The 13,472-nt window shown below is 43.7% G+C and overlaps 1 non-coding gene across 1 annotated transcript; it reads left to right on the forward strand.

The window, feature by feature from the left end:
• Window positions 1-13,130: 13,130 nt before the first annotated feature.
• Trnai-aau lies at window positions 13,131-13,204 on the forward strand. The gene has a single exon. It is a non-coding gene; the product is annotated as a tRNA-Ile (tRNA).
• Window positions 13,205-13,472: the final 268 nt, after the last annotated feature.

Consider the following 13,472-nt stretch of genomic DNA (forward strand, 5'->3'; position numbering starts at 1 on the left):
ATGTGCGTAAAGCCTGTCCAGGTTAAAGTCTGTTGTATGTGCTCCGAGCAATTCTTCCGAGTTTCGTGTAGATGAAAGATGTGTTTGGGAGGATGTAATAAGTATCTCTTCAAGATAAGGTAGTCGCTTTAGGTCCTCTTGCTTTACCCTTCGTTCAATCTCATTCAGAAGGAAATCAAGAATTACAAACAAATCTTTCCTAAATTTACGCTCTTGAGACAATTCTTTCTGAACGGATGGTGTTTCTGTGTGTTTCGTTTCGCTGACATTTTTCTTAGCCCTGAGATATTTGGGTCTTTCATATATAGGTTTTTAGAATAATCTTTGGATTTATCTACCAGCATATCAAATGTTTCTGTAGTCCTAAGTTTGCAAGAGCTACTTTTAGAAGCTCTACATAATGTTTCATTCCGGCTGCATTAAAATTTGGGTTCTGTATGGCTCTGACCAATTCCTCACACAGTCCCCACACTTCAGTTGCAACTGTTACATTAAAAACAGTTTCCAACTTTTCGAGCCGCTTCGTATAGCCCCGCTTGACTGACCTCCTTCCGTCTTTAACGGAGCTGGGCACAGTCAATATTTCGGTCACCGTTTTCTGGACCCGCTCATAGTTTTCCGTGAAACGAATCAAAGATTTTACTGTTACAGTCCAGCGGGTGGGACCCATTCGATCAATCGTTGAGCTTTTGGGTTTGGATTCGTTTCATTGACACCAGCTGGTAGCACAACGTTTGCATACGCGTTTTTCTTTTTGCGGATTCTAGAATTATATCTGAGACGTCTTTCACAGTTACCAGTCCATCGCACAATGGATCACAGCTTCTTGAAACTTCCTGTAGCGTCAAATCTAAATAGTGATTGCTGCAGTGGATGTAACAACTCTTCGGCTGGTCTTGAGGAACGAATTCCTTCACACCTTTGTTCCGCCCAGACATACTACACTACTGGCCATTAAAATTGCTACACAAATAAGAAATGAGGTGATAAACGGGTATTCATTGGACAAATATATTATACTAGAACTGACATGTGATTACATTTTCACGCAATTTGGGTGCATAGATCCTGAGAAATCAGTACCCAGAACAACCACCTCTGGCTGTAATAACAGCCTTGATGCGCCTGGGCATTGAATCAAGCAGAGTTTGGATGGCGTGTACAGGTACAGCTGTCAATGCAGCTTCAACACGATACCACAGTTCATCAAGAGTAGTGACTGGCGTATTGTGACGAGCCAGTTGCTCGGCCACCATTGACCAAACGTTTTCAATTGGTGAGAGATCTGGAAAATGTGCTCGCCAGGGCAGCAGTCGAACATTTTTTGCATCCAGAAAGGCCCGTACAGGACCTGCAACATGCGGTCGTGCATTATCCTGCTGAAATGTAGGGTTTCGCAGGGATCGAATGAAGGGTAGAGCCACGGGTCGTAACACATCTGAAATGTAACGTCCACTGTTCAAAGTGCCTTCAATGCAACAAGAGGTAACCGAGACGTGTAACCAATGGCACCCCATACCATCACGCCGGGTGATACGCCAGTATGGGGTTGACGAATACACGCTTCCAATGTGCGTTCACCGCGATGTCGCCAAACACGGATGCGACCATCATGATGTTGTAAACAGAACCTGGATTCATCCGAAAAAATGACATTCTGTCATTCGTGCACCCAGGTTCGTCGTTGAGTACACCATCGCAGGCGCTCCTGTCTGTGATGCAGCGTCATAGGCAACCGCAGCCATGGTGTCCGAGCTGATAGTCCATGTTGCTGCAAACGTCGTCGAACTGTTCGTGCAGGTGGTTGTTGTCTTGCAAACGTCCCCATCTGTTGACTCATGGACCGAGACGTGGCTGCACGATCCGTTACAGCCATGCGGATAAGATGCCTGTCATCTCGACTGCTAGTGATACGAGGCCGTTGGGATCCAGCACAGCGTTCCGTATTACCCTCCTGAACACACCGATTCCATATTCTGCTAAAAGTCATTGGATCTCGACCAACGCGAGCAGCAATGTCGCGATACGATAAACGGCAATCGCGATAGGCTACAATCCGACCATTATCAAAGTCGGAAACGTGTTGGTACGCATTTCTCCTCCTTACACGAGGCATCACAACAACGTTTCACCAGACAACGCCGGTCAACTGCTGTTTGTGTATGAGAAATCGGTTGAAACTTATATCATGTCAGCACGTTGTAGGTGTCGCCACCGGCGCCAACGTTGTGTGAATGCTCTGAAAAGCTAATCATTTGCATATCACAGCATCTTCTTCCTGTCGGTTAAATTTCGCGTCTGTAGCACGTCATCTTCGTGGTGTAGCAATTTTAATGGCCAGTTGTGTAGAAATAGTTGATACGCCACTGTTCAGCATCCTCAGCCACGGCAATAGTAAATTCTTCAACAACTTGTGGCGCAGCTGGTCGTCGTCTTGTCCCTGGTTAAATTCGCAAGCCGTCATTTAATTCGAACTTTCGAATCACGTTCTTCAACCCCGGTGTGGGAAGAGGACCCCCTGCGTTCCTTTAATGCTTCCACAATCGCGAAGAGCAGAAGCACTATTGCCGTTGATTTTGATAAAACAACTTTATAAGTAGCTCCCTCCTGACCTCGTCCAGACCCTGTTGAATATGTGCAATTGTAATGCACACTGATGCTTGCGTTTCACCTCTACGTCTCCGCACCAGTACCAGCGAAAATAGTTTTCCGTCTACAATGGCTGGCGTAGCGAAAGTTTAATTATGATCATCCTGTACGGAGAGACTGTGGATGATTTATGCTGAATATCTTGGTATAAAGCAGTCAGCTTAAGATAGAAAAATCAATGTTATGTACCTAATTATACTAACAGGAGTATGTTTGGTTATTCCGACGCTAAATGTTAAGATCGTATTTATACTCTGACATTAACGCTAATACGGTGTGTTTAAAAGACGCTTATGTCTTCCAAGATCTTATTAGACTTTCTTGTCTATAATAAATGAGAAAGAATAAATATTTTACATCAAACATAGCCTCTAAATAGGGGGGCTTTCATACTAGGTACAATAATTTCTTTCTTTTGTTGTTGGCCGGCCGCTGTGGACGAGAGGTTCTAGGCGCTTCAGTCCGGAACCGCGCTGCTGCTACGGTCGCAGGTTCGAATCATGCCTCGGGCATGGACGTGTATGATGTCCTTAGGTTAGTTAGGTTTAAGTAGTTCCAAGTCTAGGGGACTGATGACCTCATATGTTAAATCCCATAGTGCTTAGAGACATTTGAACCATTTTTTGTTTTTTTTTTTGTTTTTGTTTTGTTTCCTCCCTTGTCACAACGAGAGGGAGCTCAAGCATCGACACTTATACGAGAGCGTCAATGAAACAAACAAGCACAGTTTTGAAAAAAAAAAATTTAAAACATCATTATGTACATGTTGTTGAATACTTCAGTGCAGTGTGGGTTATAGGACGTAAGCAGTAGGGGAAGAAGATGGTTGTAGGCGAGTATTTGGGTAGGATGCAGGAGGAAGAGATTGGGAGCAGAACCCCAGCCAAGCTTTTGAGCAGGGAGTGAAGAAAGTGGAGAGAAAAAGAGCCATGCCATGGAATGGAAAAGAGTATTCAGTTACAACCAAAAGGATGGTTAGATCTCTGGGCGAATTTTGTGGTCAGGCTAGGGGAAGGTGTTTAAAGTTCTTAGGGGATATGATGTGGTTTGGGGGGGAGGGGGACAAGAGACACGGTCCAAGAGTTGACAATCAGGGAGAAAACGAATATGTGATTGGTGTCATCATTGCGGAATCTAAAGATATTCCATGTGGGAGAGGAGGTGAGGGGGAGAATCAAAAAGTTGATACAGAATTTCAGTCGGGGAGGGTACACGGATACTGGAAACCAAGCGGAGTGTGTGGCGTGGCTTTCAAGAATTTTCAGAAGGTTAATAGAACTTTGGAGGAACGGGACATCCATGCTGCACTTGGATGGGAATGAATGCTTGCGGGAATGTTTTCCCCACATAGTAGTTTACTCTGTCGTGGGCAAAAAGAGCTGTTTCTATGTCAGTATCAGTGTTATTCTGCGTTGCTGGGCGGACAGGATTGATGTCTCATTGTTGCTTTATTGGATTCGATTGGAGGCGCTGCAGGTGTAACTTCGACTCACTTGCCGCCCTCTGAGGATGATTATTTGGAGATCTTCAGGAGGCGCAACAAAGACATCACATGGGAATTGCAGCTAAAAACACCTCTGAAAGTATCATTTTGCTTATGCCTCGATTGGTTTTCGTAGCGTAGGAAAATGTATATCAGAGTCGATGATTTAAGAGAGGCTTACCATCATGCTACCGTCTCTTCTAGCATATTGCCATGAAAAACTGAGCGAAGCGTATGATTTCTACCTTACCGACGCGCTTCCGCCATCTAGCGATGAAATAAAGAACTTCTTAATACAGCCGTTCTAACTCCTGCTCTCTTGCGGTAACATTGTGATGTAGCATCTCCATCGCAATTAAACACTGAGAGATGGCACTAGGATACAGTTGTTATTTTCTTGTTCCTTCTTCAGGCGCTAAACAGAATAATTAACAAGAAACAGAAACAAGTGTACTTCAAATGATGCCAGCAGATAAAGGAAGAAGGCTTAGTATCGGCGAGTGAAAAAACTGGAAATATTATGCAGAGACTGGGTGTTATAAACAAAGAGCTTTGTTTTCCCACGCCAATTAAACATTTCCTCGTCCGAAAAGAACGTCAATGATGTCTACCGTTGACTGTACGTAGTTCCTTTTCCACTTGAATCGAATTATTTATGCGCGTTTAAGAAATTATTACTACTAAGTAAAAGATCTATTCGAATGCGAAGTTGCAATTTATTTCCTTAAATGTACCTGCCACATTTTAAAGTTAAGACTTATCAGATACTGATAAGAAAAGTGGGTTAATCAATCTTGATCCAGCTCTCATCTTTATTATTGTCATTCTGAGATTTTAAAAGTGAAGCACCAGAAACATTTCATAATTCATTCCCAAGAATTTTATTATCAATACCAGAAACAGAAGACGCTTATTAACAATAACTGAAATTTATATCGGTGACGTTTACAGAGCGAATAATTTGAAATAGCATTAAAGTCTTCATTTAAACAGAGAAACTGAAACAAGATGATTACTGCATTCAGTTTTATGCGGCTGTATGTAGGGGGAATTCACTATTATTCCAAGGACGCTAAATATGAACAGATTGTACCGTTTTATAAATGCCTCAATAGCTTTTAAATAGTAAAATGTATGTCATGACCAAAAACACAAAGAAAACTATTTACGACACCCTTGCAAACCTGCCAACGTATTTTCACGACCCTAAAATGAAATTGCGCACATCTGTATGTTTTTGCCACATTAGATTTCGGTGGGCTTCGGACACCTAGTGGTGAATTAGTGAACTTCAGAAACCGTTGCTCTTTTGTGGCAACATGAAAATATTGTGAGTGGAAGGATTAGAAATTCAGTCAGAGATGGCTCACACACATTTTACGTACAGGCAGATTGAAACGAGGAGATCGAAAGATCTGTCTGTATTCCTGCTCTGATTGTACGTAACTTCGTTCGTGAAAAGCACTCTTATGACACACAAAATGTATTTCGATGGTCGACACTTAGCTTTATTTAAAGTACTGGATATGGTACTTCTAAGTGATTGTAGGTACGCAATATGTTCACTGCAAAGTATGCAATGTTGCACTTTGCTTTGGCAAATCTGATGTCTGCCACATTGTTAAGTGGAAGAGTGGAAGACTTACTGACCAGAGAAAAACAGATAATTTTGTACCGCATTTCACTTTTGTCAATATCATTCTGTCCTTTTAAAGGCTAATCATCTGAAAAGTTTGGTATTTGTTCATCAATTGAAACTCATCGGCAGAAACAAATCAGTTACGTTAATAATAAATAAACGTTTATATCGGTGACTTTTGCGATATAAATTGATAGAAATATCAGTAAAGGATTCATCACACCAAACTAAGATGCTTACTGCATACGGTTTTATTGCGTAGCCTGTGTGATGAAATAAGGACGTTATCGACAGACGCAGGGCTTTTCCCGGGCGTCGGGACTTCCCCCAAGACAGCGAGAATCCTTTGTTGCAGATCAACGCACACGCGGGCACGAGAAACTGCAGGCACGCACATTTGCTTTATTCCTACACATATTGTGCTATGTGCGGTACATACTCACGAAAAACAGAAATATGGCTACCAGCACACTTCGCACAACCACAAGACAAAAGTGAGGACAACGTAACCGCTTCAACATGCCATATAGTAAGTAATGTGTGTTCTGTGCCATTTTATGCATAGAACACTGTCTTCAAGTGAAAGTGTAAAATCTGCACAAGAAATGTATTTTGCTTTCAAAAAATTGGCTTAGGCCCGAAATTAGTTACAAAAAACAAATTGCTCATTCGACGAAAAATGTGGCTGATTACAGTATGTTTATCTAACAGGTAAACACATAAATAGACGCAGAGTTCTGAAGCCACCACTGATAAAGCATCGTAGAACCGTATTTCTTCAGGTGGATCACTTCGTGCTTTCGACATGTCTCTCACCCACCACTCGAAACGCCTCATCGTTCGTATATATTTGTTTTAGCTGCCATCTATTTCTGGCTTCTTTTTCTCATCGTTAGTCATTTTCCTTCTGGATGCTTCCAATATGGCATTTTTTAAAGCCGTCTTCCTTATTCTCTTGTTTCCTCAGATATATGTACCAAATAAGCTCGTTTCTCGTGTGTCCTGTCTGTGACATCACTCATCGGCACCACTGTGTTGCAGTTATGCCTGAACCACCACAAAGCTACTTCTTCGGATTGCATCCATCACCAGATTTTGTAATTCACTCTCTTGTCGTTCATTGTTTATTTATTTATCCTGACAAGATAAGAGCAATTAGATTCCCTTTCACGTCTAACCACGCTTTCTTTATATTTTGTTTTAGAGTTATGACAACCTGTTGGAAGAGAACTTGCACCTGACATAGGACCCAACAGTTGGAAATAGCTATTATACAAACAATGGAAACTGACAGAAGGGCAACTCGTTTTGTATCATCGCGAAATAGGTTAGATAGTGCAAAGGTGTTCTTCGTTGCGACGGGATCTTCACATGAAATTTCAATCACCAGTTTTCTCTTCCGGCTGCGAAAACATTTTGTTGGCACCCACCTACATAGGGAAAAATGATCATCACATTAAAATAAGAGAAATCAGGGCTCACACAGAAAAATTTAAGTGCTCATTTTTCCTGCACGCCGTTCGAGAGTGGAACGGTAGAGAGACAGCTTGAAGCTGGTTCATTGAACCCTCTGCCATGCACTTTATTGTGAATAGCAGAGTAGTCACACAGATGTAGATGTAGATGAAGCTGACAGGTGTGAGTATTACCGAGCTGTCAGTATAATGAGTCAGGGTTGCAAAATACTAATACGAATTCTTTACAGAAGACTGGAAAAACCAGTAGACGACGATCTTGGGGAAGATCAGTTAGGATTTGGAGAAATGTAAGAACACGAGACGAGAACCAATACTGATCCTACGACTTAGCTTAGAAGATAGCTTAAGGAAAGGCAAACCAAGGTTATAGCATTTGTAGACTTAAAAAAGCTTTTGACAAGGTTGCCTAGAATACTCCCTTTGAAATTCTGAACGTAGCAGGGGCGAAATATAGGAAGCCATAGGCTACTTAGAACCTGTATGACAGTTATAAGAATCAAGGGCCATGAAAGACAAGCATTGATCGAGAAGGGAGGGTTGTAATCCATCCCCGATGTTGATCGGTATGTACATATTGCAAGCAAATAAGGAACCCAAAGAAAAATTTGTAATAGGAATTAACGTTCACGGAGAAGAAATATTGAGGTTTGCCGATAACATCGTAATTCTGTCAGAGACAGCAAAGAACTTGGAGGAGCAACTGAGTGGAATGGACAGTGTCTTCAAGATAGGATATTAGATGAACATCAACAATAGCAAAACAAAGATAATGGAATGTAGTCGAATTAAATCAGTTGATGCTGAGGAAATTAGATTAGGAAACTAGGAGATGTGTTTTGCTATTCTAATAGCAAAATAACTGATGATAGACGAAGTAGAGGTGATATAAAATGTAGACTGGCAAAGGTAAGAAAAACATTTCTGAAGAAGAGAAATTTGTTAACATCGAATATAGATTTAAGTGTTAGGAAGTCTTTCCTGAAGGTATTTGTCTGGAGTGTAGCCATGTATGGAAGTGAAACGTGGACGACAAACAGTGTAGACAAGAAGAGAATAGAAGCTTTCGAAATGTGGTGTTACAGAAGAATGCTGAAGATTAGGTGGGTAGATCAGGTACTGAATAGAATTGGGGAGAAGAGGAATTTGTGGCATCACTTGACTAGAAGAAGGGATCGGTTGGTAGGGCATATTCTGAGGCATCAAGGCACCACCGATTTAGTACTGGAGGGAAGCGTATGAGGTAAAAATCGGAGAGGGGGACCAAGAAATGAATACAGTAAGCAGATTCAGAAGGATGTAGGCTGCAGTAGTTACTCATAGATGAAAGGCTTGCACAGGATAGAGTAGCATGGAGTTATGCATCAAACCAGTCTTTGGACTGAAGACCAGAACAACAACAATTATAATTTTTATTATTATTATACTGACAATACTAATAACACACATAGTAATAAGTACACATCGTTGAACATTTGCAGTCTTGTCGAACATGAATAGTTGCATGTAACGGAAATATATGGCAGCGGTACAGAAGTACTGGATAGACTTGGGGAGACAAGAAATTTGTGGCACAACTTGACCAAAACGAGTGATCGGTTGATAGAAAACGTATTGAGACACCAAGGGATCACCAATTTACTACTGGAAGGAAGTATGGAGGTAAAAGTCGTAGATGGAGCCGAGAGACAAATACAGTAATCAGATTCAGAATGATGGGGCTTGCAGCAGAATACAGTGGGATGGAGAGACAACAACATTCGGCCTGAGGTGTTAATGTAATTTTAACTGACGTAGGGAGCACATGGAAAGGTACTAGGGTCATCGCAAGGATTCTGAGGTCACTGAACCATGTCTTTAATCAGTATTTTTCACTAACAACGCTCTATAACTCACTGTCTTTGTATAACGGGCACTTCATGTCTATGCGAATATATCCAATGTAGTATTACAGTGACCAAAATGGGCTAAGAATGGCATTAACACTGCCAAAAATTGTGTAAAACTGGAAATAATGTAAAATTCAGTAAATTTTTTTCTAATAACATTTTTACTTTTTTAAGATACAAGTCATAAGCAGGGCTTTTTCAAAAATTGCGGTCCATGAGCAAAGTATCCAAAAAAATTTAACGATTTTGTGTTAATCTTATATTATACGTACTTATTTGTTGCTTATGTGTGTCAAAGTATATGAAGTGTCGAAGTATATAAACAGACTGTCAGACCTTTTCTCACGTACAGAATAAGTTTTACATAAGCCACACATTCCGCTGTAGGAGGTAAAAGAAGGGACACAGTGAAAAGTGCTCCTGTAGGAGCACAAAAAAGGCGAATATGTCCCTGTTTTAAAAGACGCTGACAGAAAAGTGGGAAACCAGCTGCCTCATCTTCATTCGGCCTTCCTCACCAAAAATTTCGGCACGCGAACACCTTTGCACTTTTTTGTGCAGAAGGAGATTAGCAGAGAGATAGTGGCGGTGGAAGAGAGAGAAGACAGTGCTAGTGGGAGAGAAAGAGAGAGGAGAAAGTAGTGGTGGGAGAGACAAAGTGGCAGTGAAAGAGAAGGAGATATGGATGAAGACAATAGGTGTGGGAGCCAAAGAGAGAGGGGACAATGATGATGAGAGAGAGGCAGGGGTAGTATAAGAGAAAGAGTGATGGACATAGAAACAGTGGTAGAAAAAGAGAGAGGAGTTAGTGGAAATGAAAATGAGAGATGAGTGACGTCCGTACATAGGCTCGGAGGGTCTGGATCCTTCCAGACTGGCGAACTCTAACATGCAGGTATTTGGACAACATGTTTGCATAGGAGAAAACGTAAGTTAGCCTCCCCTAGAAGTTTTGATCTTCCGAGGTATGGTGGAGGCAGTGGTTGTGGGAAACAAGGACAAAAGGAGACAGTGAAAGTGAGAGAGAAGACTGTGGCAGTGAGGTATACTGTAAATTAATGGAAGATAGAAGATGCTGAGTGGGAGATCTTATCTGCAACGAGAGACCGGGTAAAAAAGGATTTAGAATGTCGTGTGTTAAAAGAGTGCGAATATGTTCACATGCCAAAACATATGGTGACAACGCGGAATTAGAATTGAGTCGGATAGGTCCCCACTTTTCTGTCAGTATCGTTTAAAGAGGAACATATTCAGGTTTCATTTTCCTGCCGGTAATACTTACGATTAATGGCCATTCTCTTCCATTTACCTTCCTTGGCTGTCTTTTTGGGGGACAAATTCTATGCGACCCTCCTCCCTCAAATCGTCTGATCATTGGTAGTTCGTGGCACACTCAGCAGACTAGCAATATCTCTGTGACGACGAACCTTCGGACAGCCGGCCTTTGTGACCGAGCGGTTCTAGGCGCTACAGTCTGGAACCGGGCGACCGCTACGGTCGCAGGTTCGAATCCTGCCTCGGGCATGGATGTGTGTAATGTCCTTAGATTAGTTAGGTTTGAGTAGTTCTAAGTTCTAGGGGACTGATGACCTGAGAAGTTAAGTCCTACAGTGCTCAGAGCCATTTGAACCATTTGAACCTTCGGACGGAGAACGATGACAAGTTGTCACTGTTGGAACGCCTCACGAGGCCATGCCGAAGGACGCAGCAATAACCAAATGTGAGTGGCCAGGGAGAAACAGGCCGTATCATAAGAAACACAAGGCGCACTTAGAACTCAAGCCATGCCTCTTGAGTGATCTCTTTAATGACTCGGAGCATTTTTGTGTACGTAAGGTACGTAATGACTCAACTGGCGTCGAAAATTATTGGAAACATGGCCCGACAAAATATTAATGACGCGCCATCTGTCTTGTAGGAACAGCGCACAAAAGTATTCATTGCTCTAATCCTCAAGAGTTTACTGTCCTCTTAGAAAATACACTCCTGGAAATGGAAAAAAGAACACATTGACACCGGTGTGTCAGACCCACCATACTTGCTCCGGACACTGCGAGAGGGCTGTACAAGCAATGATCACACGCACGGCACAGCGGACACACCAGGTACCGCGGTGTTGGCCGTCGAATGGCGCTAGCGGCGCAGCATTTGTGCACCGCCGCCGTCAGTGTCAGCCAGTTTGCCGTGGCATACGGAGCTCCATCGCAGTCTTTAACACTGGTAGCATGCCGCGACAGCGTGGACGTGAACCGTATGTGCAGTTGACGGACTTTGAGCGAGGGCGTATAGTGGGCATGCGGGAGGCCGGGTGGTCGTACCGCCGAATTGCTCAACACGTGGGGCGTGAGGTCTCCACAGTACATCGATGTTGTCGCCAGTGGTCGGCGGAAGGTGCACGTGCCCTTCGACCTGGGACTGGACCGCAGCGACGCGCGGATGCACGCCAAGATCGTAGGATCCTACGCAGTGCCGTAGGGGACCGCACCGCCACTTCCCAGCAAATTAGGGACACTGTTGCTCCTGGGGTATCGGCGAGGACCATTCGCAACCGTCTCCATGAAGCTGGGCTACGGTCCCGCACACCGTTAGGCCGTCTTCCGCTCACGCCCCAACATCGTGCTGCCCGCCTCCAGTGGTGTCGCGACAGGCATGAATGGAGGGACGAATGGAGACGTGTCGTCTTCAGCGATGAGAGTCGCTTCTGCCTTGGTGCCAATGATGGTCGTATGCGTGTTTGGCGCCGTGCAGGTGAGCGCCACAATCAGGACTGCATACGACCGAGGCACACAGGGCCAACACCCGGCATCATGGTGTGGGGAGCGATCTCTTACACTGGCCGTACACCACTGGTGATCGTCGAGGGGACACTGAATAGTGCACGGTACATCCAAACCGTCATCGAACCCATCGTTCTACCATTCCTAGACCGGCAAGGGAACTTGCTGTTCCAACAGGACAATGCACGTCCGCATGTATCCCGTGCCACCCAACGTGCTCTAGAAGGTGTAAGTTAACTACCCTGGCCAGCAAGATCTCCGGATCTGTCCCCCATTGAGCATGTTTGGGACTGGATGAAACGTCGTCTCACGCGGTCTGCACGTCCAGCACGAACGCTGGTCCAACTGAGGCGCCGGGTGGAAATGGCATGGCAAGCCGTTCCACAGGACTACATCCAGCATCTCTACGATCGTCTCCATGGGAGAATAGCAGCCTGCATTGCTGCGAAAGGTGGATATACACTGTACTAGTGCCGACATTGTGCATGCTCTGTTGCCTGTGTCTATGTGCCTGTGGTTCTGTCAGTGTGATCATGTGATGTATCTGACCCCAGGAATGTGTCAATAAAGTTTCCCCTTCCTGGGACAATGAATTCACGGTGTTCTTATTTCAATTTCCAGGAGTGTATGAAACGTAACTGAACGTCATAAGTAGATGAATAAACAAATACATTAAACTTTGAGAGTGCCATCAAAATAAGAGCCATAAAATTTTAAAATAAATTCCAGTTTTACTCATATGAAATGACACAGAAAATATCCTCTAATTTTGTCATGAAGATGGATAAAATGGCAATGGAGGCCGTGCTGATGTGCTACAGCACACTGTACACACAAACCATGCAATTTCGCTTCGAATGCGAGCCAGAAACCGCAGTAAAATTACGCCATTTCTCTTCGATAGAGAGCTGTTATGCACATAAAACGGACGTAATCACGTTTTGTAGCGCTCTCTCCGCAGTAACCTTAAACGAGTGTCGCGCGCTGAAACGGTCAACAGCGCTATAATCTACTCAAAGAAGTGACGCAGCTGCCTGTTCTCGACTGCGCATGCTCTGATGTGACGTCATCCCTTCCGGCGCTATGGGTGTTACGTTGCGCATTGCACCGGGTCAGTATTTTTCTTTGAAAGTGGGTATAATGTATTCAGCAAGTGTACAGGATACAGAACGTTATATGAGCGTTTCATGTACGGCGCTGTGGGCAAATCAATGCAGCGGCCCGTTAGCTCAGTTGGTTAGAGCGTCGTGCTAATAACGCGAAGGTCGTGGGTTCGATCCCCCCACGGGCCAATTCATTTTACGCGGGGCCCCGGACACACTCCCGGGCGGCCGGCTGCTCAGCTCTAGTTGACGCAGTAAAGGGATGCGTGCTCTCTGTAATTAAAAAAAAACAGAGTCAAGGAATCAACGATCAACTTGAACGGACGTCTTGTGACGTCAGCCTAGACCAAACAACGAACTATATCGAACAAAATGAAAAGAAAGCAGAAAAAAAGTGGTCAAGCTTATTGAGCGGGAAGTCATCGAGTTGGATTCGATTCTTGCTGCTGCCAATTTT

Source organism: Schistocerca americana, chromosome 1, assembly GCF_021461395.2.
Source record: "Schistocerca americana isolate TAMUIC-IGC-003095 chromosome 1, iqSchAmer2.1, whole genome shotgun sequence".
Classification (NCBI taxonomy): domain Eukaryota; kingdom Metazoa; phylum Arthropoda; class Insecta; order Orthoptera; family Acrididae; genus Schistocerca; species Schistocerca americana.